At 40.5% G+C, this 24,075-nt stretch overlaps 1 protein-coding gene across 1 annotated transcript in view; it reads left to right on the forward strand.

Moving 5' to 3' along the window:
- Window positions 1-24,075, forward strand: part of SLC10A7 (solute carrier family 10 member 7) — a 151,697-nt gene that overhangs the window by 78,706 nt on the left and 48,916 nt on the right. The gene's annotated exons all lie outside the window — the stretch shown is intronic.

The following is a 24,075-nucleotide window of genomic DNA, read 5'->3' on the forward strand; positions in this document are numbered from 1 at the left end:
CTATAATCAATAGTATGTTGTACCATAGGAGCAGGGATTCACAAGCTGTTTCATTAATACCACAATATTTCATTAATATGCAACAACCAGCCTCTTTCTCTCCTTGGGTGTTTCCATTTGGAATAGGAATCATATGAAAACTATTGTAAACCCCAAAAGAATCCTAAAGCATCTGCCGACAGCAGCAGTGACAAAAATATATACTAAAAAATTGGAAAAACTGCAGTGCAGGTACAGGATTTACTATATATCATGTTATTTCTCAAAAATGTTGCCTCCTGACTATCCTTCTCCTATGATTAAGAGTTGAAGGTATTGGTAGTTATTCCATTCAGAAGTATTAAACATTTATTGAATATTATTTTATTCACCAACCCAAAACATTAAAAATTGTTTTATTTGCCATGGTTTAACCTGTGTGAATTTTTATAAATTAATAGATTTTAATCATAGGCAATGCAGCAGGTAATGTATAGCAGCTATTTGTGCACTTCTCAAAGATATCTTGAAATCAGTCATAAGTAATACTACACTTTAACAAACAGGAAACAATGTGTGAATCATACTGTTTCATTCCTGCATGATCAGAAAATCATTTTAGGGTCAAGCTCTCTTTAACATTAAATATGTAGCTGAGTGTTCTGCTTTATAACCTTCAAGAAAATATATCCTATACTGATCTGTGCTACTGCACATTGGAAAGAGATTTAAACTTTTCCTGAAATTCCTGCTGAAATCCTTGTTGTGGTACAGAAGAAAGGTGAAGGGGAAGGGGAATTCATTTTGATAGACAGATGAATCTGAAAAATAACTAGAGTGAAATGTTAAACATTATCTTTCTGTGTTCAGGTAGTTCCAATTCAGCCAACAACTTAACATATTTATAGTAAAAATAAACAGAAGTCCTTACTTGCATACTGCCTAATTCAATATAGCATGAAAAGAATCCTTAGACTCCAAATATAAGTTTTACACAAGATACGGAGACCAATGTGAATGCTGTCACAGCAGTGAATTTTAGGTCTTAGATAATGATTAGAAGTGACGTAGCTTCTGCTTTCTCAGAGGAACATTATGAAATATACCAGCACCAATTTTTCAGCAATAAATTAAAAGGAAGTGTATTGATTTACAGATAGTCGCTTGGAATAGTTTATGGACAATCTTCAATTTCTCATAAATATTAAATTTCTTGTATTGGGGGATGGTAAATGAATATGAGAGTGTAAAAATAATTTGCCCTTAAAAGAAAGAAAATGTGAAATAAATTTTAGACACCCGATTTCTAAGTTAAAACAAGCCTGTTTTATTCTCCTATCTGGTGTCTCCTACCATTCTACTTGGTACCATTGTGTTAGGCTACAACTCCCATCATGGGTATACTTCATGCTGTGTGAGAGTGATGTTGGTTGTAATCAAACATATATGTAAGTAACATATTGGGAAGAGCTTCATGGACCTAGGTCATTTGTATGCAGTAACATATGTAGAAACCTACTTGTGCTGCAAGCTTTTCTTTCTATTGTGGTCTCCTTCCATACAGAGCATTTCCTGGGAGATGAGAATGCATGAATGACTATTTTGTTTTATTGGGCACTGCTCCCATTAATGTTAAACAATAAATCAGTTTTTCTAGCTGGTGTTTTATTCCCAGGTTTGCCAGTGAATTAGGATTTCTAAGCTATGTTCCTTTGGTGACTTCTCAGGTTGAATTCCTATTAACCACTAAAAGTGGTAATGTTTCTTTTTATAAGAGTTTCTGATAGGAATACATGTATTTAATGGTCTTCATTCTCCTGAACTGATCATGGAAACATCTACAAAGTATCTTTAAAATATGTTTTATCTACGGTATGTTGCTGTTCACACATTTACTCAATGCCATCACTGAAAAATCATAGCAAATATAATTGCCCAAAGTACTGAATTACATTCAGTTTTTCAAGTGTGATTTATAAATGCTGAAATAACAGGCTTTTTGAAAATTTCTCATACAATCATATATTAATTCTCACTCGAAAATAGTATAGTTCTAAAGTAGTTCTGTAATGCTATGCAAATGTAGTGTGAAACATCTCTTGGAAGTTTATTTGAAGAAAAAAAAGCAACTAAAGTTTTAGTTTATACCAGATTTCAATAAATTTGAAGTGAGTGAGTGCTGTGGAAATGTAGTTTCCGCAAATCTGTGTATTCTCAAGAGATACAGGATATAAATTTGTAAGGTACCAGCTGGTGCATTCTGTGTATAAAACATGAGATTATATCTCTTGTAACGTTACAGTTGTGATAGCTGTGGAAATGTATTTAGAATAATGAGTAGGAAATTGGGGAAAAGCTGCAATTATTGAAGTGTTGGATATTGACAGAATCTTGATGACATCTTAATATTTTTGTACTTTAATTATTTAGCATTTGTTAAGCAGTTTTTAAACTAAACATTTTATTTTAAAGATTATTTAAAAGTAGCTTTTTTGGATATTTATTTATATAAGTGGACTTTAGCACCGCCTGATTTCCGACTGAATTTCATCTTCCTCTTCTCATGATGTTTTATGTCTCTCTATAAATTATATATAATATATGGAAATATTTCCTTTCTTTCCTCAGAAAGGTCTGGTTATGTTCACATCTGATTCCCTTCAACCAAATATTTTTTTAAAAATTAAAAAATATCAGAATGCAAAAGAAGATAACTGTGTATTTTTTTGCAGAGTCACGATATTTTAAGAAGTTCATCTTTGTTTTTCTCATGTCTTCTATTAAAAGAACTATTAAAATCTTTAGAACCTTATACCCTTTTTAAAAAATAATCTATTGCTGCTAAGGTTTTTTTTTAATGTCCGGATTATTTTTTAAAAAAAAAAAAACTAAAGAAGACACAATCAAATGGCAAAGCTGTGTTTTTTGTTCTTTTTTTCAAAAATCCCTGACAAGCCCATGACACTTGGTACTGCTACAGCTGTACAGAGCTATTCATAATTGATGATGTGGGGCCAGACAGCCAGGCAAAGAGCCCAAGCAACACAAATATAGATTAACATAGTGTGTGGTTTGTTTTCCCTTTTTTGAAATCAGAGTCACTTAATTCCAAAAAGAAGGTTTCAAATCACCCTATGCTGCTGCCCTGCATTATTTGTGGCTGGAGTGCTTGAACAGTTCTTAACTGATATCAATGGGGGAAACAGTGTTTAACTTTGCTTTTAAAAAATGAATAAATCAGTTTTACTATTTGTAGTGAAATGTAAGAGAAAACTGATTACTCACGTGTTAATGATAAATAGCGTTGATTTCTTAGTAAATCACACATGAGACTCAGATGTAATGCTTGCTTTTAGAAGCCAATAGGCTTTTAACTGTGTTATATTTTTCTCTGTGCTAGAAAAGGTAACATTTATCACCAGAAGTCAAAATAGCTCAATTTTGTATATGCTTTTAGCAGAAGATAAGCTTAGTGTAACAATACTCTGAAGCTCTTTTTTCCAGTTGAACTTAGTGTGTTTATTATGCTGTTTCTCATATGGATACCTTCACTGATATTGCAGTTGAAAGAGACTTTTTTTAAGGCCATTAATTTCAACGCTCACGACAGAAACCCAGATTAAAGCATGCCAAACATTATAGTCCAATCTATGAATACATTCAGCAAAGGAGAGGCTGCCATCAATTGATGAACTACTTTGATTGTTAAGAATTTGTTGTTATGTTCAAGCAGAATTTTCCCTTCTGTAACTTAAATCCTTTACTTTTGAGGCTTGCCCACTGCAATAAGAGAGATTAACTCTGGAACTTCTTTTGTGTAACTTCCTTTCAGATGTTTCAAGAGACCTTTTTTTCTTGGTCTTCTCTTTTCATGACTAAATATTCACATTCATTTATTAGATGATGTGATCTTGGTTTCTATTTAGTACATTTGTGTCCAGGCTCTAGAGGATGCCGAAATATATATCCTTTGGTAGTTTTGCTTCTTAACAGACTAACAAAAAACAGAAATACTGATGAATTAATCAACTAATTGGGTTTATCCTTTATTTGGGGTAAAAGTGATTGAAACAGCTTAATTTTAGATAGGGTATAAATGTGTTTAACTTTTTGGATATACATTTTTGTGATCGTGACTATATGTTTTGTGACCGTGACTATATGTCATTTATGAATGGGAGCAGTACAGCTAAACTAAGTCTTTTTATTTTAATATAACAGTTAAGGAAGTACTTTACTGATCAGTAGACTATTTGAATTGTTCCAGGACTGAAGATCATTGATTAATGGAATTGCTGACATATCCAGTATTTGCTTAGCTCAGCTCATGCAAGACGCACAAGTAGAAAATAATGGAAATAGAAGTACCTTCCATATTCCTGAAAACAGGGTGATAAATTCATCAACTAAGAGCCACCCTGACAAATGATAGTAAGCTTCAGTTTGTACAAAGAAGGAACCAGACCATGCAAACCATAGTAGTACTAATGGGGGAGATAATATTAAAAGCCAGAACAGCCTAGGGATAGCTAAGAGACTTTTGTGACGTTGTCTTTTGAAGGAGTAAAATTCATGTATAGAAACATCTGGCACGAATTCTCCATGAGCAAAATGTTTACCACACCCTCACCCTGTAATAGAGGGAAAGATATCAAAGAAAAAAAGAAATGATGGACATTAATGTACCCCCATCCACAATAATAAAAGAGATAGAAAATTTGCTGCTTCAGATGCTCATTGGGAAGGGGAGAGAGACAGTAGGCATCTTGGCAGCTGTTCTTTATTGAAAATACGATAAATGCAGTACCAGTCTCATACTGAGTTTGGTGTGTTAGGCTGAAATGGGGAGATAGGAGAATTCAAACCCCAGTGAAAGACTGATGCTCCTCGCCTAATTTTGGCTGGTTTCTGACTGTCAACATTGCTGCTCTTCAGGGTAGGCAATAATGCCTATTTTTGTCATCAGTTCCTAGAAAGAAAAGAGGGTATAAATGCACTAAAGTATTTTCAAGCACAGTGTGACTGAAATGAAGGTGGTTAATGCCCCTATCCTTATTTGGCATATTTTCCTCTGTACATCTGGATAGCTAGAAGAGCTGTTGATTTGTGATGTTCTGTCAATATCCTTTATGTGGTTGTATATTTGATATACTTCTGCCTCTTCTGAATCCTAGCATAGCTCCACCACTAGCATAACTTTAGCTGTATAACGGCCTTGTATTAATGAGAATCAATTCTACTTAGGCTACATTGTTCTAATTGTAAATAAATGTATTAATGGTGGCAAAATAAAAAAAAACTGGCTTGGCAATGACAGATACCTTGAAATGTGAAAAATTTGCATATATTTAGTTTCTAAAATATACTATTGGAACCTTAGAGTAACCTTCATTTTATTAGGCAGATATTAAAAGATTTTTTTTCTTAGCTATAAATTAGAAAGAACAAATGATTGTCAATGATAACTGTTTGCTTAGAAAGGCTGTACGCTCTGGTTTGGAAATAATGATGAGTAGTCATACTGGAAATGGCATATATTTCACTTTCTACAAAAGAAATTTCTGCCAACATTAATTATCTTTTTATAGTACATTATTTTTATTTATTGTATTGCCTTTGTCACCATTTATAATGGGTTAACATCCCAATGTAAATGTTCAAATATGAAATCAATATTATACAATTTTTTCTTAGCTTGAGATGTATTTTCTTGAAAGTAATATAGCACCATCTAGTGTAGAAGATAATTTTATTTTTATATTTTTGTAACCTCAAAAGTTAATTAGTGATACTTAATCTGACTATTACAAGAAAAACAGCTATATTAGCACAAATACCAATCAAATCCTGTGTTTCTGCCAGGTATCAGTTAGCAAAACTGATATATCAGTTTATTTTTTCTGTTATAAAAGTCATTATTTTCTAGAAGTAGAGAAAGAGCTAACATAAAAGCCACAAACTAAGTTAATATAATTTTGCTTTCAGTAGTGTAATATTGTATACTAGTAGCTCCTTTCTTAGAAATGCTATTGTACATCCTTAGTATAAATCTAGCTACATGCACCAAGGTATTCTAAGGAATTTTATACTAATTTCATCTTATAATAAAAGTTTTATCACCCATAATGTAGTAAATGTCTGTATAGCTGCTGTGAATGTATGCAAACAACTATTATCTCATATGATTGACACCCCATGCCTGATCTGCTTACCTTCCTTCAAATTATTCTAAATATTCTGAAGCAAGAAAAGAACTAATATTGAAGGAACAAAATTTATCCAAATTGGGGATAAGACAGAGTATAATAGAATAACAGAGTTGGAAGGGATCTTGGAGGTCTTCTAGTCCAACCCCCACTCAAGCAGAAAACACTGTACCATTTCAGACAATGTGTACTTATATTTTAAAGGGTTATATAATTATTTCTATTTATTTGGAGTAAAAGGATTGTTTTAAACACTAGCAAAAAGAAAATTTAAAAACAGAAAGTACATACTATATAGGGATTGATTTAATCTTACATGTCTATCTTATCAAGTAAACTTGCTTGGAAAATAATTACTGACACATCTTTTTAAAAAGAAATAGAACGAAAAAATGTTGCTTGAGTTGTTAGTCAAAGGTTTTACCTATCAGTACAAAGACAAAACATTTTATGTGAATAGAGAACCTAGTGTTGATGGAGAATAAATGCTATGTGTCTGGAAGAACAACCCTCGTTCTTTATTCTAGTTTCATAACCTGGTATCAATTGTGTATATACATTCAAAGCCTAACATACTAACCTGAATATAAAAGTATTAAAATTAGATGTCCAGCCTTTGGTAGCAGACAATTGTGTTGGCCAAGACTGAAAGAACAAGCCTGAACCTAAATGCACATAGAAATTTGGGAAGATAAAACTAACCCTCCATGACATGAATTTTGAGATAATGCTGTTTTAAGAAAAAAAATCTGCATTAAAAAAATCCAAATAGTTTCTTGGAACATCATGATAATCTAGATGCTTCAGCAGGTGGCAGCATATAGTCAGCCTTGGCTAAATTTAGAAACTAAGCATAAATAATCTGCTTGGATCGGGAAATTGTTTACGAATTCCATGGTTATTAACTGGCCTAAATATCTTGGCTAAAAAGTATATGGAGCTGAGAGCATCTATATTTTTGGCACGGAGAGAGATAATTTACACACATACACACACACAGGTAAAGATTCCCCTTGCACATATGTGCTAGTCGTTCCCGACTCTCATTTCAGTTTCAAAGCCCAAGAGCCAGCGCTGTCCAAAGACGCCTCCGTTGTCATGTGGACGGCATGACTAAACACTGAAGGTGCATGAAACGCTGTTATCTTCCCACCAAAGATGGTTCCTATTTTTCTACTTCCATTTTTATGTGCTTTCGAACTGCTAGGTTGGCAGATACTGGGACTAGTAACAGGAGCTCACTCCGTTATGCGGCGCTAGGGATGCAAACCGCCAAACTGCCGACCTTTCAGATCTACAAGCTCAACGTCTTAGCCACTGAGCCACTGTGTCTTACACACACACACACACACACACACACACACACACTCTGTATGATCTGTTTTATTTATCAAGGATCTACCAAACTGCTTCTAAAAAAAATCTAATCTCCATTAATTAGAACTTTGTGATATTGGAGTCAACTGAAACCAAAAAGTTATATAACATTTTGGGGATTGCTCATAAAAATTATACAAAGGAAATAAGCAGAATGATTATTAATGCTGCTTAATTCTAAAATGGCTGTGTTTATGACAAAAGAACATAAATGAAAAGAGACACAAAAGATACTTCTACTTGAAAGATAGAATACATTTAAATTAGTATTATAATAGTGTATCAACTTAAACTTCATACCTATATTTTGATGATTGTTCATGTAAGCTGAAAATACAGTTTTTACAAATGCATAACTTCCTAGAAGTGATGCCAGAATAAACGAATGTTTTATTATGATCCTTGATCAGCATAACTAAATAAATATAAATGCAAATTCTTGAATGTAAACAGTTTAATAGAAATCAGTAAAATGCATATAAACTTAAAGCATAAATATAGACAATCAATAAATAAATGAACAGCTACAAGTAAAATAGATGGGACCATATAAGATCTAAGAACTTAAAGAAAGATTGCAGCATAGACATATCATTAGCAATATTCAGCGAAATATAGTCAGATTGTTCTGATAGTAACAGCTGGAGGTAAATAGAGTTAAAATGACCAGGGAGCTTGATTAAAAATGGAGGCAACTCCTGCTGAGCATCAGCATAAAGTGAGCAGTATAATACAACATGACCCAGCGTTTCCATTGCTCTTCCACCAAGGAAGCAGTCTCCACTCAGATTGAATGTTGCAATAATCTCCCCCCTCAGAGCAGCAGTGGACATGGGGGTGGGGTTACATCTGATCAAACATCCTCTTTGGAGACTGTTAAATAGCTAAGATGCCTATAGCTCAGGGGTGTCCAAACTTGGGAATTTCAAGACTTGTGGACTTCAACTCCCAGAATTCCCCAGCCAGCTATGCTGGCTGGGGAATTCTGGGAGTTGAAGTCCACAAGTCTTACAGTTCCCAAGTTTGGACACCCCTGCTATAGCTGGATGGAAAGCAACACTTAGCTAAATGCAATTGGAGCACTTGTATAACTCCAGGCATAGGAGAAGATTTTGAAAATTAAGTCCTAACTGCAATGGGAAAAGTTAAATAAGACTATCAGAGCTGGCAATCACTCCATAAAAATTTACATAGTTAAAATTCAGTGTTTTTCATTTCTAGGGTTGCAATGCTAGCTTAAGAAAAATATTATCAAGTGTGTTGAATATGCCCTCTGCTGGCAGATAAAGTTTTTCACTTCTTAGTATTTTTTGATGAAAAAAGTAAAGCCTTTGATTTGAACTTGATTCCAGGAAAATTACACGAATTATTCGCGAAGTTTTCTTGGCATACAAAAAGTGGTTTTCTGTGCTCCCCCCCCCCCACGTTTTTTAAGCCTCCCATTCTATTATCCACAAACCTCCCAAATGGTTCCCATTGAAATATTGTGATGTGTATTTGTCTATAGGATATGTGATTGTAAGGTTTTTGCATTTATAAAAGAATACTTGTGTTGAAGTGGTCCTTACACATATTTCCAGTTCTAATGGACAACCATTTAAATATGAGCCAGCAGTGTGCAGCAGCTGCCAAAAAAGCCAACACAGTTCTAGGCTGCATCAACAGAGGGATAGAATCAAGATCACGTGAAGTGTTAATACCACTTTATAATGCCTTGGTAAGGCCACACTTGGAATACTGCATTCAGTTCTGGTCGGCACGATGTAAAAAAGATGTGGAGACTCTAGAAAGAGTGCAGAGAAGAGCAACAAAGATGATTAGGGGACTGGAGACTAAAACATATGAAGAACGGTTGCAGGAACTAGGTATGTCAGGCTTAAGAGAAAGAAGGACTAGGGGAGACATGATAGCAGTGTTCCAATATCTCAGGGGTTGCCACAAAGAAGAGGGAGTCAAACTATTCTCCAAGGCACCTGAGGGTAGAACAAGAAGCAATGGGTAGAAACTAATCAAGGAGAGAAGCAACTTAGAACTGAGGAGAAACTTCCTGACAGTTAGAACAATTAATCAGTGGAACAGCTTGCCTCCAGAAGTTGTGAATGCCCCAACACTGGAAGTCTTTAAGAAGATGTTGGATAGCCATCTGTCTGAAACGGTATAGGGTTTCCTGCCTAGGCAGGGGGTTGGACTAGAAGACCTCTAAGGTGCCTTCCAACTCTACTATTGTATTATATTGTATTGTATTATTTGATTGTAAAATAATGAAGTCATTATTTCTGTGTTATCAGGACTACAACTGAATAGTGCCAAATCTGACTCTAACATGTCCTCCAGTTGTATAAAACCTTTTAATATTGTACATCCCTGCATAGAATTAATACATTCACAAAGCCCACCCTCAATTATGTTGTTTATAGCATCCATTTGTAGTGGGGCAATACTTAAACATACCATTAGATAAAAACGGGTCCTGCTGAACACACAACAGGACTTGAATTTAATAAATACTTGTAAGAGATTTGTCTCGGTCAAGTGGCAGAACCAAAATACTGAGAAATAATATAACAGTTTAAGATACCCTTGAATCAGCAACTCACTATCAATAGTATAACTACTTCCATTCTGGAAATTGTCTATCTCTAACAATTTAATTTTCAGAAAGGCTTGTAGATAGTAAATCATTTTTTTTTAAGTTAAGTATAATTATTTTAAATCATAGTGCATAACTGAAAGTATGAAACACACCAGCAAAATAATATTTACAGATCTTATTTAAGAAGACACCATGTAGCGGTATCATGTTTCCATTGCGTTGAAAATATTAACAGCAAATAGTTTGGACCATATTGGAAGAATAATGCTACTGTATTCAGAAGCCTTGCTGGCTTGCTTACCTTAGCCCTCCCTGGCACAAATACTCAGTGTAAACTCAGCTCAGTTATTGTAACTGGATCTACAAGAAGAAAGATGTCTTTTAAGATAGAGAAACTGGAGAGAATCTTACATTAGGTGGTGGTGGTATGGTGATGCCTTCTAGATTTCTTGGGGGATTGGTGGAACATAATGAAAGATACTCTCCATTTCTCCCCATCAACCTGCTGAGAAAGAAAGACGTGTATGTGCAGAGCGTAAATATAGAGGTTACATCTTGACTTGGGAATATGAAGAACAAGTATACTGATTTTACAGCTTCCAATTACTTAACAGTTTGTAGCAATGTTTCCCACATCAGGGATACAGCATAAATAAGCAATGAAGAAGACAATAACCTCCAAAGCCAGGTTAAATTCTCAGTTTGCACCAGTAAAAAGGATAGATAGCACAGCTTTAGCCCCTCTGGGCAAACAGAACCTCTGAGGCAGAATCACAATAAAGTAAACAATGAACGGAGATAGGGCTATATGAGGTGGAAGATTATCTTGGTGATATTAAAGTGAATGCCAGTGGAAGAGGGATGTACCCATAGTAATTATTTAATTAACCCATTGTCCTAAGTCACCTGATTCCCATTATAATTAATAGATGTTGCCTTGTATTTTTTTCTCCTTTTGCAGAGCAGAGATATTGTGAAGTAAGGGATTCTAAGAGAGTACGCTGTTTGCTCTTCTACACTATGAAAGCAATTTGATTGTGCTGGTGGGCCAGTACTCTCTTGAAATCTCTTCCTCTACATTCTCTCCAGTCAGTGTCGGGGAAAGAGGGAAAGAAAAAAGGCACATATTTTTTGTAGGTAATCTATCCTTTGTCTGATTCTTTCCTGCTATCAGCAGGATCACATTGCTTTAAATTAAACACAAGGAGATTTCAAGACAGTAAGTTGATTGTGTAGCGCTCCTATGGTTCCCATTTACAGTCATTTGAACTTTCAACTGAACAAGTGGTACTTACAATGGATCCTCAGAGTTCGGATTATTGCAGCGTCTCACAGTCACGTGTTTTCTATTTGCAAACTTTCTGGCTTCCAACAAGGAAAGTCAATGGGGATGCTATCAAGAGATGATGTCCTTGCTTAATAATGGAACTGGAAATGTCAGGATTACCATTGCTAAGCATCATGGTCATGTGACATCATGTTTTATGAACCCATCCTTAGCAATGATAATTCCAGTCCAAACTGCCATCATTAAACTGAGGAGTCTCTGTAATCTGAAATATTTGTAACAGTATCCATTATTTGGGTTTTATATCTATCTATCTATACATAGAAATATACGTGTGTGTGTGTGTGTGTGTGTGTGTGTGTGTGTGTGTGTGAGAGAGAGAGAGAGAGAGAGAGAGAGAGAGAGAGAGAGAGAGAGAGAGAGAGAGAGAGAGAGAGAGAGAGAGGAGATTGTATATATAATATAAACTTGCTTGTTTGGTTAAAATTGATTTTTCCAAAAACCAGGTTTTGAGAATTGTCTAGTTTAATTTTTTTCTTAAACAACAAGTATTAGTAATAAATTACCAAACTTGTATGCGAACCAGCTATTGGCGACTCTAGGCAGCAGATAACAACAAAACAAAAATTGCAATAAAGCAAAAAAATTTTTTTAAATGTGAAGCACAATGAGGTCAGGGATTTCCCTCTCCCTCAGTGAAAGCCTGGGTGAAGAGCCTGGTCATCAGGATTGCTCTAAACAATAGTAGAATGGGGGCAATCTGGATCTTGTGGGGAACCATTCCAGAAGGCAGGTAACGGCTACAGAAAGGGAGTTTTACAGGTCTCTGAGAGATGGCATTGTTTAATTGAAAGAATCTGGAGCATGCCAATCCTACAGGATCAAATTGGCCAGGCAGATTTTATGGGAGACAGGTTGTCCCTCAAGTAAGCATGTTTTGTGTCCTATAAATCTTGAATCACACCCAGAAGGAAACTGGCAGATAGTGCAACTTGTGAAGCAGAAGTGTATGTGTGTGCACTTGTATCAGTGGTGGGATTCAAAATTTTTCACTACCAGTTCTGTGGGCATGGTGTGGCTTGGTGGGCGTAGCAGGGGATGGTTACTGCAAAATCCCCATTTCCTCCAGATCAGTTGGGACTTGGGAGGCAGAGAATAGATGGGGACAGGGACAGTCAGAGGTGGTATTTACCAGTTCTCTGAACTACTCAAAATTTCCGCTACTGGTTCTCCAGAACTGGTCAGAACCTGCTGAATACCACCTCTGACTTGTCTGTATGCATTTATTTAAATTCATATAGATGCTCATCTCATAACAAATGTCGCTGGGCACCATACAAATACAATATCAGAGCCGTGGTGACACAGTGGTTAGAATGCAGCACTGCAGGCTATTTCTGCTGCCTGCAGGCTGCCTGCAATTTGGCAATTTGAATTTCACCAAGCTCAAGGTTGACTGGGCTTTTCATCTTTCAGAGGTCGGTAAAAGGAGGATCAAGATTGTTGAGGGCAATATGCTGACTCTGTAAACAGTTTAGAGAGGGCTGTAAAGCACTGGGAAGCGGTATATAAGCCTTATTGATATTGCTATCAGACATAATACGTCCTGCCTTCCTAAATATGGTGTCCTCTAAGTATCATTTCCAGAATTTGATGATTACAGCCAAAATATACCTAGAGACACAAATTTGGCAGTGATAATGTACACAAAATCCTCAAATCCACTTCAAACCAGAACTCCTCCAATTAAGAATAATAAAATTCAGTGAGGAAAACATAATTATTGGCATCACAGTTTCCCACTGATTTGGAGGGGGGGGGACAAAAGCATGTGAAAGACTTTAAATAGGTTTAACACACCATCAAAATAAATAGTAAACATTAAATGTGGAAGTTCATTGCTAACCATCTTATTCTTTACCACCAGAAGTGAAAGACTACATCCAATAGATGATCAAACTATTATTATTATTATGATTTATTTATTCAATTTTTATGCCGCCCATTTCACTGATAACAGTGACTCTGGTGGGCTATTTGTCACTGTATGTGAAATGTTTACAATTCACTGTAACTAGTGAAAATAATATTAATCTTTTATCTCCATGTATAACAGTAGATTTTTAATTCTTAAAAGTAATTTGCAATGTTTTTGTAATGTTTACATGTGTGTGTATTAGAAAAAACAATGAAACATTTCATGCGCGCACTGTTTAACCACTTACATGCTTTAGACATCATTATCATGGAAGCAGTAATACAAAATAAGGTAGAATGATTCATTGCTAAATAACGAACTCTTGTGGTTTTATTTTTGTTTTCACTACTGACTTGTTTGGCAAATTAGTAGTGCATTACATTTTCAAAACTAACCATCTTTCTTTCCTGTGTCTAAGTTAATATTTGAAACCTAGATAAATTGGTTTGATCTTCTAGAGAAGATGTAATAAAAAGTTATCCCTTGATACTAGTTTTCCTTTTAGAAATGCCTAACTGGTTTTCTACAATATGACATGTTAAATGATCCTCGTTGTAAAGAAAAGTGCATTTGCAGGTTCCAATGTGACTGCCGCTATGCAGAGCCATTCTTTGCATGAGTATTTTGGGTCAGGCCTTGATTTTTTTTTTTTTTTCCTTTTCCTCTTTCCCACTAAAACCATTGAAATATATTCCGTCAGTCTTTCACATCAGAGGTGTAAATGGATTTCTTGAAAGGGGTTTTTTTTTTTGAATGGTAAAAGGCAATCACTTCACAACTTCCACTCCATTATGGGCTGCATCACAGAGCTTAACATACCACCCCAACTTTGAGAATGCTCTGCTGTTCAATGACCTTGCCTCTGCAAAGGCAGATGTTCAATTTGTGCAAAGAAATGCTCTGCCACAGCAATTCTGTGTGCTGCATGTTTGACAGCATTTGCACCAAAGCATCCAAGTTGAGGTTTTATAGAACAGATTTATTTATTTATTTATTTTTCTTGTGCCCTGGGGTGGAAATGAAATCATCCCTTTATTTAAAACATTGCTAGTGTATGGTTTCATTGCAGAAGCTACATAGATATCTCTAGATTTACTGGGAAATGTATTTCAATTTACTAAACTGGAAATGTAGAAGACTATAGAGTATACATGGAGAATTTTTTAAATCACCCTTATTCCAGAAATCATGGGCACTACATCACTGGAGGTTTTTAAAAAGAGAGTGAGCAGTCACTTGCCTGAGATGGTATAGGTTCTCCTGCTTGAGCAGGGGGCTGGACTAGAAGATCTCCAAAATCCCTTCCAGATTCTCTTCTCTTCTATTCTGTTCTATGCTATTCTGTTCTGTTCTATTCTACTCTACTCTACTCTACTATACCGTACTCTACTCTACTCTACTATACTATACTATACTATACTATACTATACTATACTATACTCTATTCTTATTTTCTATTAGTACTATCTGACCTCCCCACAACAAAATATGCACATTCATTTAGCCTCTCCTACATCTCTCTGTCTTTTCATGTGATACTACACAATAAAAATGGGTTCCAAAGAAAAAATAAAATAGTTTTTACTCAAACAGTACATATTTTAGAATATATTTATTTACACTTTCAACAAAATCTGTGCAACAAATGATTTTTTCAAAATTTTCATATTTTATCCCATGCACTTTTTAAATTACAGTTTTAACTACAGTTAAATTTCATTTTTCTTTTTCTTTTTAATGTGAAAAAGTGAACACTGTTGTGTAGACCAGAGGTCTGCCACCTTGGCAACTTTAAGACTTGTGGATTTCAACAAGTCTTAAAGTTGCCAAGGTGGCAGACCCCTGGTGTAGACCACAAGAACTTGAAATTGGGCAATGGAAAAGGAAGCCCTACTCACTAGTGGAAGTGTGTTAGCTCAAGTTTGGGTTCCACTCTACTCTTCTGAGAAAGACTTTGCCTTCAGAGGAAAGGAGTGATTACAGTTTCCAGTTCATTGTAAGATGTTACAACGAGGGAAACTAAAAATAAGAATCAATATGATCTAGAGATCAGAAATGCAGATTGAAATGGAAAGGTGTTAAATTCATTATCACTTTATATAATCATACCTTAATGACTGTAAGGATAAAAGAGGAAGAAGAAAACTTTTCCCCCCATTGCTTTGAGATCCTTGGAGAAAGCGAAAGACCAAAAAAAGTAGTATTCAAACAAATAAGGATGCTTACATACAGAAGTTGTGTTGAAAAGCAAGAATGTGGGAGTTTAATGATTTCAGACATATATAGCTGTAATTACTCATTTTAAACTTATACAAAATTCACCATGATAAGTACCTAGTGCTGGTCATTCTCCTGTGCGCTATTTGGAGAATCCAAGCATGGGTTAACACAGCCTATCTGCCCTAGGACTGAGTAGATTTTTCTTTGGTCACGCCTCCTTTGCCTCCTTGAGGTCAGTTTAAAAACTCAGTAGTCCGCCCGTTAGGACTAGTTTTGGGGAGCTCTTCAGTCCTTTGACAGATAGACTGGACTCTCCAGGCAAATCATAGTAGATTTCAGAATACGGATTTTTCTTTTAATTTTTCCTTAGTGTAGAGTATTTGGTGTAGAGATAAGTAGCTGTTATGAGGATTCTTTCCTTTTTGGATTGCTGAGGTGATTGTCGAGTTCTGACCTGTGGCTGCCGCACGCAGCAGTCGGGGTCACAGAGACCACTTGTCCGGCGGCTGCCAGCGAGTGCAGGGATGGCAGCGGCGTTTCTGCAGTCTCCAGCCGCTTGTCTGGGTTAATAGCCTCAGAGGAACCTGGTTTCCGCGGCGGCGTTTCTGACAGCTCGGCAAGCACGGCCGCTAATTGAGCACTGGCAGGCATCGGAGGACTCTTTATAGAGAGTACGTAGCCACGGCAGCCATTTTCAGCGTCCACATTGAACTTTAGTCGCCAGGGCCATCGAAAATATCGACACCCCGCGCATCACCACCTCAGTGCAGATTGCCGCCAGAGATTGCCTGGTGCTGTTGGGGCGCCAGCAGAGCCTCCCTCCCTCTCCAGAAGAATTCCTGTCTCAGGAAGGCGGCATTGGAGTGCCCTGGCAATCTAACCAGCCTCCAGCTATTAAGTGGATCTGCAGGCACTTTGGAGCTGGCTGGCCAGCGTCTGGTGCCCTTCATTGCTGCAGCTTCACCCTCCAAGCCGACAATCAACCGCCCTAGTTTGATCTCCATTTTCAGAATATCAGATGAAGGTTTGGAGACACGAGAGGAGCTGGCAGGGCCCTCTGCGAAGCGCAGCAGGCCAGATCCCCCATACCAAGGGAGGAAGGGGAGGAAGGGAACTGGGGGGAAATCATCCCATAGTTCCTCTGGGAGCAAGGGTTCCAAGAACCAGGGAGACAAGAAGCAGGAGGCTCCAGGCCCCATCTCTCTCTGAAGTTTGCGAAGTTGCTTCGGCCTCTCCTCCACCCAGAACTGAGAGAGGGGATTCTCCCTATAATCAAGGGGATCAGTCACCATCCCTAAGTGGTAGGGATTCTCAGTTTGGGTCCCCTGCAGCCTCCCTGGGATACCCGGATTCCCTCAGCTCTTCCATAAGGGAGGAGTTGGAGCCTTTTCATGGTTGCTTTCATGAGGAGGACTCCTCAGTCCCAGTTAGAAGGGAACGAGGCCTGACTTCCTCCAGGTCCAGACCCGCAGAAGACAAAGGCCCCACTCTCTCAGGCTATTTCCCAGGGCATGGTTGAAGCTATGCGCCAAAAGTCGGCCAGGGGTGGCAGGGATCAGCCACCACCACGCTAAGAGCAGGAGCTGCAACCCCAACTCTCCGGGTACCTCAATCACAATAGAGGTTCCGGTCTGGGAGGAGGAGGCTGCGGATGAGTTTGAGCTATTGAAGGATGAGGATATGCCTCCCGATAAACCTGCCTTCACAGACCTCTTCAAACCGTCCTTGTTTTAAGGCCATTTTACACAAGGCCAGGGCTTCAACGGAGCTCAGAGCCAAATCTAAGGATAAGGCTGTCCCATCTACTTCCCAGGACCCTAAGGAGGGACTATTTAAGGAGAATGCTCCAGACCCGGAGCTCATTCTGGTCCCCGATCTGTTCATGGATGTCGTGCAGTGCCAGTGGGCGCAGCCGGGGACATTGGCCAATCCCAGTGGGGGAGACAAGACCTTGTACCCCTTAGTGTCTAAAATGGAGGATATATTGAAATTGCCAGAGGTGGATGCCGTGGTGGTCTCCTTGACCTCCAACTCGACTCTTCCAGCAGACCTTTTAGAGGGTCTTAAGGCGGAGGACAAAAGATCTGAAAAGGCCTGTAATAAGACGCACCAGATGGTCCACCTGGGCCATTAAGGCATCTACATCCGCCTCTTTTTTCACAAGGGCGTCCTTATTCTGGTTGCAACAGTTGAGATCAAAAAACCCCTCGGAGGCATCTCACTGGCGTCGTGATCTCAGTAAGATCATTATAGCTGTGGAATATTCCGTGGATGCTTCCTTGAATGCAGTGAAATTCGCCTCTAGAGAGTTGGCTTCCAATGTGCCGCCTGCTATGGCTCCGATACTGGCAGGTGGACATGAAGGCCAAGTGGAAGCTGGCCTCAGCCCCATTCAAAGGGGGGCACCTTTTCGGGGATCCCTTAGAGAAGTTCTTGATAGAGACGAAGGATAAATGAAAAATCCTCTCCTCTACCTTTAAAAAGAGTGAGAAGAAGGGCTCTGGTTCCTTCAGGAAGCAGACTTTTCGGCGCCAGGATAACGCCCAGGCGTCTACCTCCTTTTCCTATCAGAGGTTATACAATCAACCTAGTGATAGAGGCCAGGACAGAAAAAACTTTGGGTCCCGGGGCAAACAACGGAACCAGGGATTCTTTCGGAAGCCATTTCGTGGTGGCTCCAACAACCATCAGTTCAGGCGCGGCAAGTGACCACCAGAGCGACCCTTCCATCGGGGGCCACCTCAACTTTATGCAGACTGATGGGAGGAGATTACCACGGACACGTGGATCCTGAACACCATCAGGAGGCGGCTGACGCTGGAGTTTCTAACGTTCCTGCCACAAACGTTTGTTCATTGCCCCCTGTCAAAAAAAACCCTCAAAAGGTCCCTCATGCAAACAGAAATCGGCCATCTTCTGCAAATAAACACCATAGAACCAGTCCCTCCGGACCAGGAGGGGACAGACGCAGCTCAAAGCATCAATTGGCTGGGGCTGAGAGCAGCCAGGCTTGCCCTAAGACGATTCTCAACCCAACTGGTGGGTCGCCATATTCTGTCACTCACAGACAACATTGCAATGAAGGCCCATATAAATGGGCAGGGCGGCACCCACTCCAGGAGGCTCATGGCAGAGGCGGAGGCTCTGGGCCATTGGGCGGAGCGACACCTAGCACCATAAGAGCGGATATCATATCCGGCACCAGCAATGTCAGGGCAGACTGGCTGAGCCATCAGACGATCGACACTTCTGAGTGGCGTCTACATCCATCTCTGTTCCGGCTGATAGTGTGGTGGTTCGGCCAGCCACAAGTCGATCTGTTCGCAACTGCAATCAACACACAGCTCCCAAGATTCTTCTCACGCTACCACTCACCCCAGGCGGAGGGGAGGGATGCACTGAGGTCCAGGTGGCCCTGGACACTGGACACGGTGAAGTTCGCTTCCAGTGCCTTAGCCACATCTGTCACCTCCCGTTGCCTTCTGTGGCTCCGCAGTTGGCAGATGGACAACAAAGTGAAGTGGAACTTGGCTACGGCCCCCTATTCAGGCCCCAACCTCTTCGGGGCGGCCCTGGACCCCATGTTGGTGGAAAATAAGGATAAAAAGAAGGTGATGCTTTCCACCACCAAGAAGAATGATTCCCGTAACCACCCGTATCGCAGGACCTCCTTTAGGGCCCCCGATCATGACCAACAGCAGCGGTATCAGTCGTTCAGACAAGACAGACAGTTTCCGCGGTCTCCCTATCAGGACCGCTCCTGGTTCCAGCCTCAGTGTGAAGTGAAGTCGTCCCTTCGGTGGTGGCTGTCCCCGGCCTTGCAGCAGGGGGGCTCGTTTTGGGAACCGGACAGGGTGACTGTGACGACAGATGCGAGCCTCTTCGGCTGGGGGGGGGGTGATGGGCTCCAACATGGCCCAAGGACGGTGGACTGCCTCAAATCTCAGCCACAACATAAACTGGCTGGAACTAAAGACTGCGAGACTGGCCCTTCGACACTTCAGCCGGCACCTACAAGGTCAACATGTCCTACTTCTGACGGACAACATCGCCACAAAAGCACACGTGAACCGTCAAGGGGGTACGCATTCCTGTGCCCTCTGGCGGGAGGCACAGACCCTGAGCTTGTGGGCGGAGAGGCATTTGGCCTCAATAACAGCGGAGCACATCTCGGGTGTGTCCAATCACCAGGCAGACTGGCTGAGCCGGGTGACTCTGGACAATGGAGAGTGGCAATTGGCGCCAGAAGTGTTCTGGAAAATCTGTCGGAGATTCAGCACTCCCCTAGTGGATCTCTTTGCCTCTCCCGTCAACTCCCAACTGCCGAGATTCTTCTCCCGGTTCCGGACTCCCACGGCGGAGGGCGTGAATGCCCTCAGGAGCCGTTGGCCGCCAGGCCTCCTTTAGGCCTTTCCTCCCCTTCCCCTCATCCCGGGAACCATCAGGAAGATAGTGGCAGAAAGGGCCCTCGTCATCATGCTCGCCCCGTACTGGCCCAGAAGGCCATGGTTTGTGGACCTAGTCCAACTATCAGTGTCTGAGCCTTGGAGGATTCCTCAGGGGGAAGTCGCCTTGTGTCAGGGGGTCCTGAACCACCCGGAGGCTCAGTGGCTCCAGTTAACCGCCTGGCACTTGAGTGGCACTTACTGAGGAAGGCGAAGCTTTCCCCAGGGGTCATAGCAACCATTGAGGCATCCAGACGCCCTTCCACCACCAGGATCTATAACTCTATCTGGTCGGTGTTTGCGAGGTGGTGTTCTCCCCTCGGCCTCAATCCCTCCAGGGCCACGGTGCCGAATGTCCTAGAGTTCCTTCAGAAGGGTTTGGAGGACGGCTTGTCGCATAATACCCTGCGACGCCAAGTGGCTGCCTGGCCACTGTACTAGGGAGCGAGGGTTCCCACACACTCTCTCACTCACCCCTGGTGAAGCGTTTCCTCAAAGGGGTGGCAAACTTAAGGTCTCCACCGGTCCATAGATTCCCGACCTGGGACCTTCCCCTAGTCCTTAAGGCTTTAACGGGGTCTCCATTCGAACCCCTTCGAAAGGTTCATATGTGTCCGCTCACTCTTAAAGTGGCGTTCTTAGTGGCCATCACCTCCGCCAGGCACATATCGGAGTTGGAGCGCTCTCGTCCCGGGATGACCTCTGCCTTTTCCATCAGGACAGGGTGGTCCTTCGCCTCGACCCATCATTCCTCCCGAAGGTGAACACATCTTTCCATAGGGCCCAAGAAATCATACTCCCTAATTTCTGTCCTAATCCTTCGCACGAGAGTGAGTGTTTATGGCATAGGTTAGACGTGCACCGCGCTCTCCGCATTTATCTGAGGTGGACGGAGGGTACCCGTAAGACGGAGGCACTCTTTGTGTCTTTCCAGCCGGGGTCTCTTGGGACTAAAGTTTCCTCCACCACTATCGGTAAGCGACAGGCCATAGTCGAGGCTTATGGGGCCTCTGGTCAGGTTCCCCCTCCTGGTATTATGGCCCACTCCATGCGTAGCACCACTACCACGGCGGCTTGGGCTACTAGAGCTCTGTTTGAGGACATCTGTCAGACAGCCACCTGGGCTTCCCTGACCCCTTTCATTTGCCATTACCGGTTAGACATCTACGCCTCAGCTGAGGCGTCCTTTGGCCGGAGGGTCCTTCAGCGGGTGGCAGCCGATCCTCCCCCTGGGCCCCAGTCTTCCCTCCCTGGGACGTAGCTTAGGTATGTCCCTTGCATGACCCCTCCCTCTACTCTACTGGAAAAAGAACGTTGGTCTTACCTGAACGTGTCTTTTAAGTGGAGTAGAGGGAGGGGTCAAATCCCTCCCTAGTTAGTTAAGACAGGGACTGGGTGGGGGAGGACTGGGTGCCCCTCTTGTTTTTGGCTTTCAGATGCAGACTTTTGACATCAAGGAAACTGGGAACCAATAGGAGAGACAGAAGGTTAAGAAGTTTCTCTCAGTCTAATGGACCAATCAGGCTGTGTTAAACCTTCGTGTGACCACTCCCTCTACTCTACTCAAAGACATGTTCAGGTAAGACCAACGTTCTTTCTCTGTCAGGGAAGAACTGTGTATCATCCATTATGATCGGGTCATCCTGTGCCTCGATTCTCCTTCCTACCAAAGGTGAACTCTCACTTTCACAGATCTCAGGAGGTGATCCTCCCGAACGTTTGCCCCAGGCCTAAGCACCCCAAGGAACGTGCCTGGCACAAGCTGGACATTCGATGAGCGGTCAGCATATATATGAAAAGGACTAAGGACTTCAGACATTCAGTCATTCTTTGTGTGGTTTCAACCTGGGTCGTTGGGTCATAAGGTCTCATCCTCTACCTTTGGGCGTTGGCTGCGGGCCTGCATCAAAATGGATTATGAAGATCAGGGCAGAACCGTGCCAGGTCGGGTGACTGCACACTCCACAAGGAGTGCCACCACTATAGCAGCCTGGGTGACCCAGGCATCCATCATTGAAATTTGCAGAGCTGCTACGTGGGCGTCCCCCACTGCTTTCATCAGAAATTATAAAATTGACACCTTTGCCTCAGCCAAAGTCTCCTTTGGAAGAAGTGTTTTGCAGCAAGTTGTCTCGACTCCGGACAATCTGGACACAACTTCGGCCCTCCCTGGGACAAAATAGCTTGGGTATGTCCCATGCTTGGACTCTCCAAGCAGCGCACAGGAGAATGACTGTTGGCTTACCTGAACGGTCGTTCTCTTGGCGCTGCGGGAGAGTCCAACCCCGCCCAGGGTTTCTTGAAAGGTTCAAGGTTCGGCATTATGATTAGGATACCTGAAGGGCGTCCTACAGCGGACAAGACTTCGTTTTTAAACTGACCTCAAGGAGGCAAAGGAGGCATGACCAAAGAAAACTCTACTCAGTCCTAGGGCAGATAGGCTGTGTAAACCCATGCTTGGACTCTCCCACAGTGTCCAGAGAACGACCGTTCAGGTAAGCCAACGGTCAGTTACTCGCCAATAATCAGCCAGGACACTAGAGATTGCATTTCCTCTTGAGAAATTGGGGAAAATACTGTACTTTAAACTATTCATAAATAAGAATTTAAATACAAAGGAATCAAATTTCATTTTTGAGGAATTAAGGTTTTTTATAGATCCTCAACTTAAGACATTTTGTTTTCATTTATAATCAAGTGTCTTGGAGTTGTGTAAAAATATAGAGAGAGGTTTTGTTTGCTTTAAGTGTATAGTTCATCCTGCCTCAAAACCCCATTAAGTATAGATATCTTTTTGTAAAATTTTATTTCACATTTCTAACAAGAACCCTCTCAATGGAAAGGTATAAAGGTATACCTCTTTATGAAAGGATGGACTGAAAATAGCAAACAAGGTAAACCAGGAAAGAGTTATGTCGGAGGTGGAATTCAAACTTAAATCAAAGGCTATGGATCACTTTAGAATTTCTCTAAAATAAAATAAAAATTATTTTTAAATTATAGTTTAAAGTGATAGCACATTAACATATTTATATTTAGAAAACTATATTTAATAACTGTTTAGGGAAAATAGCCTTGAAGGGAAGAGCTGCTTATGGTACTGAATTAATATTCATTGAGTAACAAACTGCTTTTGTTAATTCATTATTAAGTACTGAGTGGGCAAAGAGAGAATTGACATTTGCTGATGTAAAGATGATGTTTGGCATGTTATCTCCCAGTCCTAAAATCTTGAGGCTTAAAATCTTGTCTTATGCCCAGTGATCAGCCTTAAACCTCTTTGCTGTCACTGAAGAAAACAAATCTTTTCCCTTCCTTTGCCTCAGGGATGCAGAGAGCTGAAGTGGTCCTGTGTGACTAAATTAGATGAAAGACTTGCCTTCCCACCATGGAGACACAGAGTCTAATCAAGTGAAATGAGTTCTGAGATACCAGCTCACTTCCTAGGGGATATCAGTTTACATTACAAAATCACACGACACCTAATTCATCACAGTTGATGCAGACTTTACTCAGGAGAGGGCCATAGCTCAAACAATAAGATAGTAAGCCACCTGTCCCCTTTATGGTAGGGCCTGTTTGTTAAGCATGGAAGGTTCTACAACTTGCATATTTATGGAGTGCAACTAAGAAGCAAAGAGATGTCTATGTTAGAAGTTGAAAAATTAATCTTGAAGACATAACTAACTTGCAGTTAATATAGATCATTCACAATTTCTTTATCTGTTTAGGAGTCTGAAATGTCCTTGCTCACAAAGATGTTAAAGAAATCACTATATAAACTTGGTAAAAACTGGTATAACTTGTCCAAAATTAATGTCTTCAAAAATACTGGAAGTACAGCATCCTACATTACAGGTCATAACTGGTTAAAAATTATTGGGGTTGTAGTCCCAACATTCTTGTAGGGTTTAACATTGGGGGGAACCTCTGCTGTATCTCAAATGATCCTTATAGTGAGTTCATAAGTAAATGTCTAGCTACTTAGC

The sequence above is a fragment of the Natrix helvetica genome, assembly GCF_964273705.1.
Source record: "Natrix helvetica genome assembly, chromosome: 7".
In the NCBI taxonomy this organism is placed as follows: domain Eukaryota; kingdom Metazoa; phylum Chordata; class Lepidosauria; order Squamata; family Natricidae; genus Natrix; species Natrix helvetica.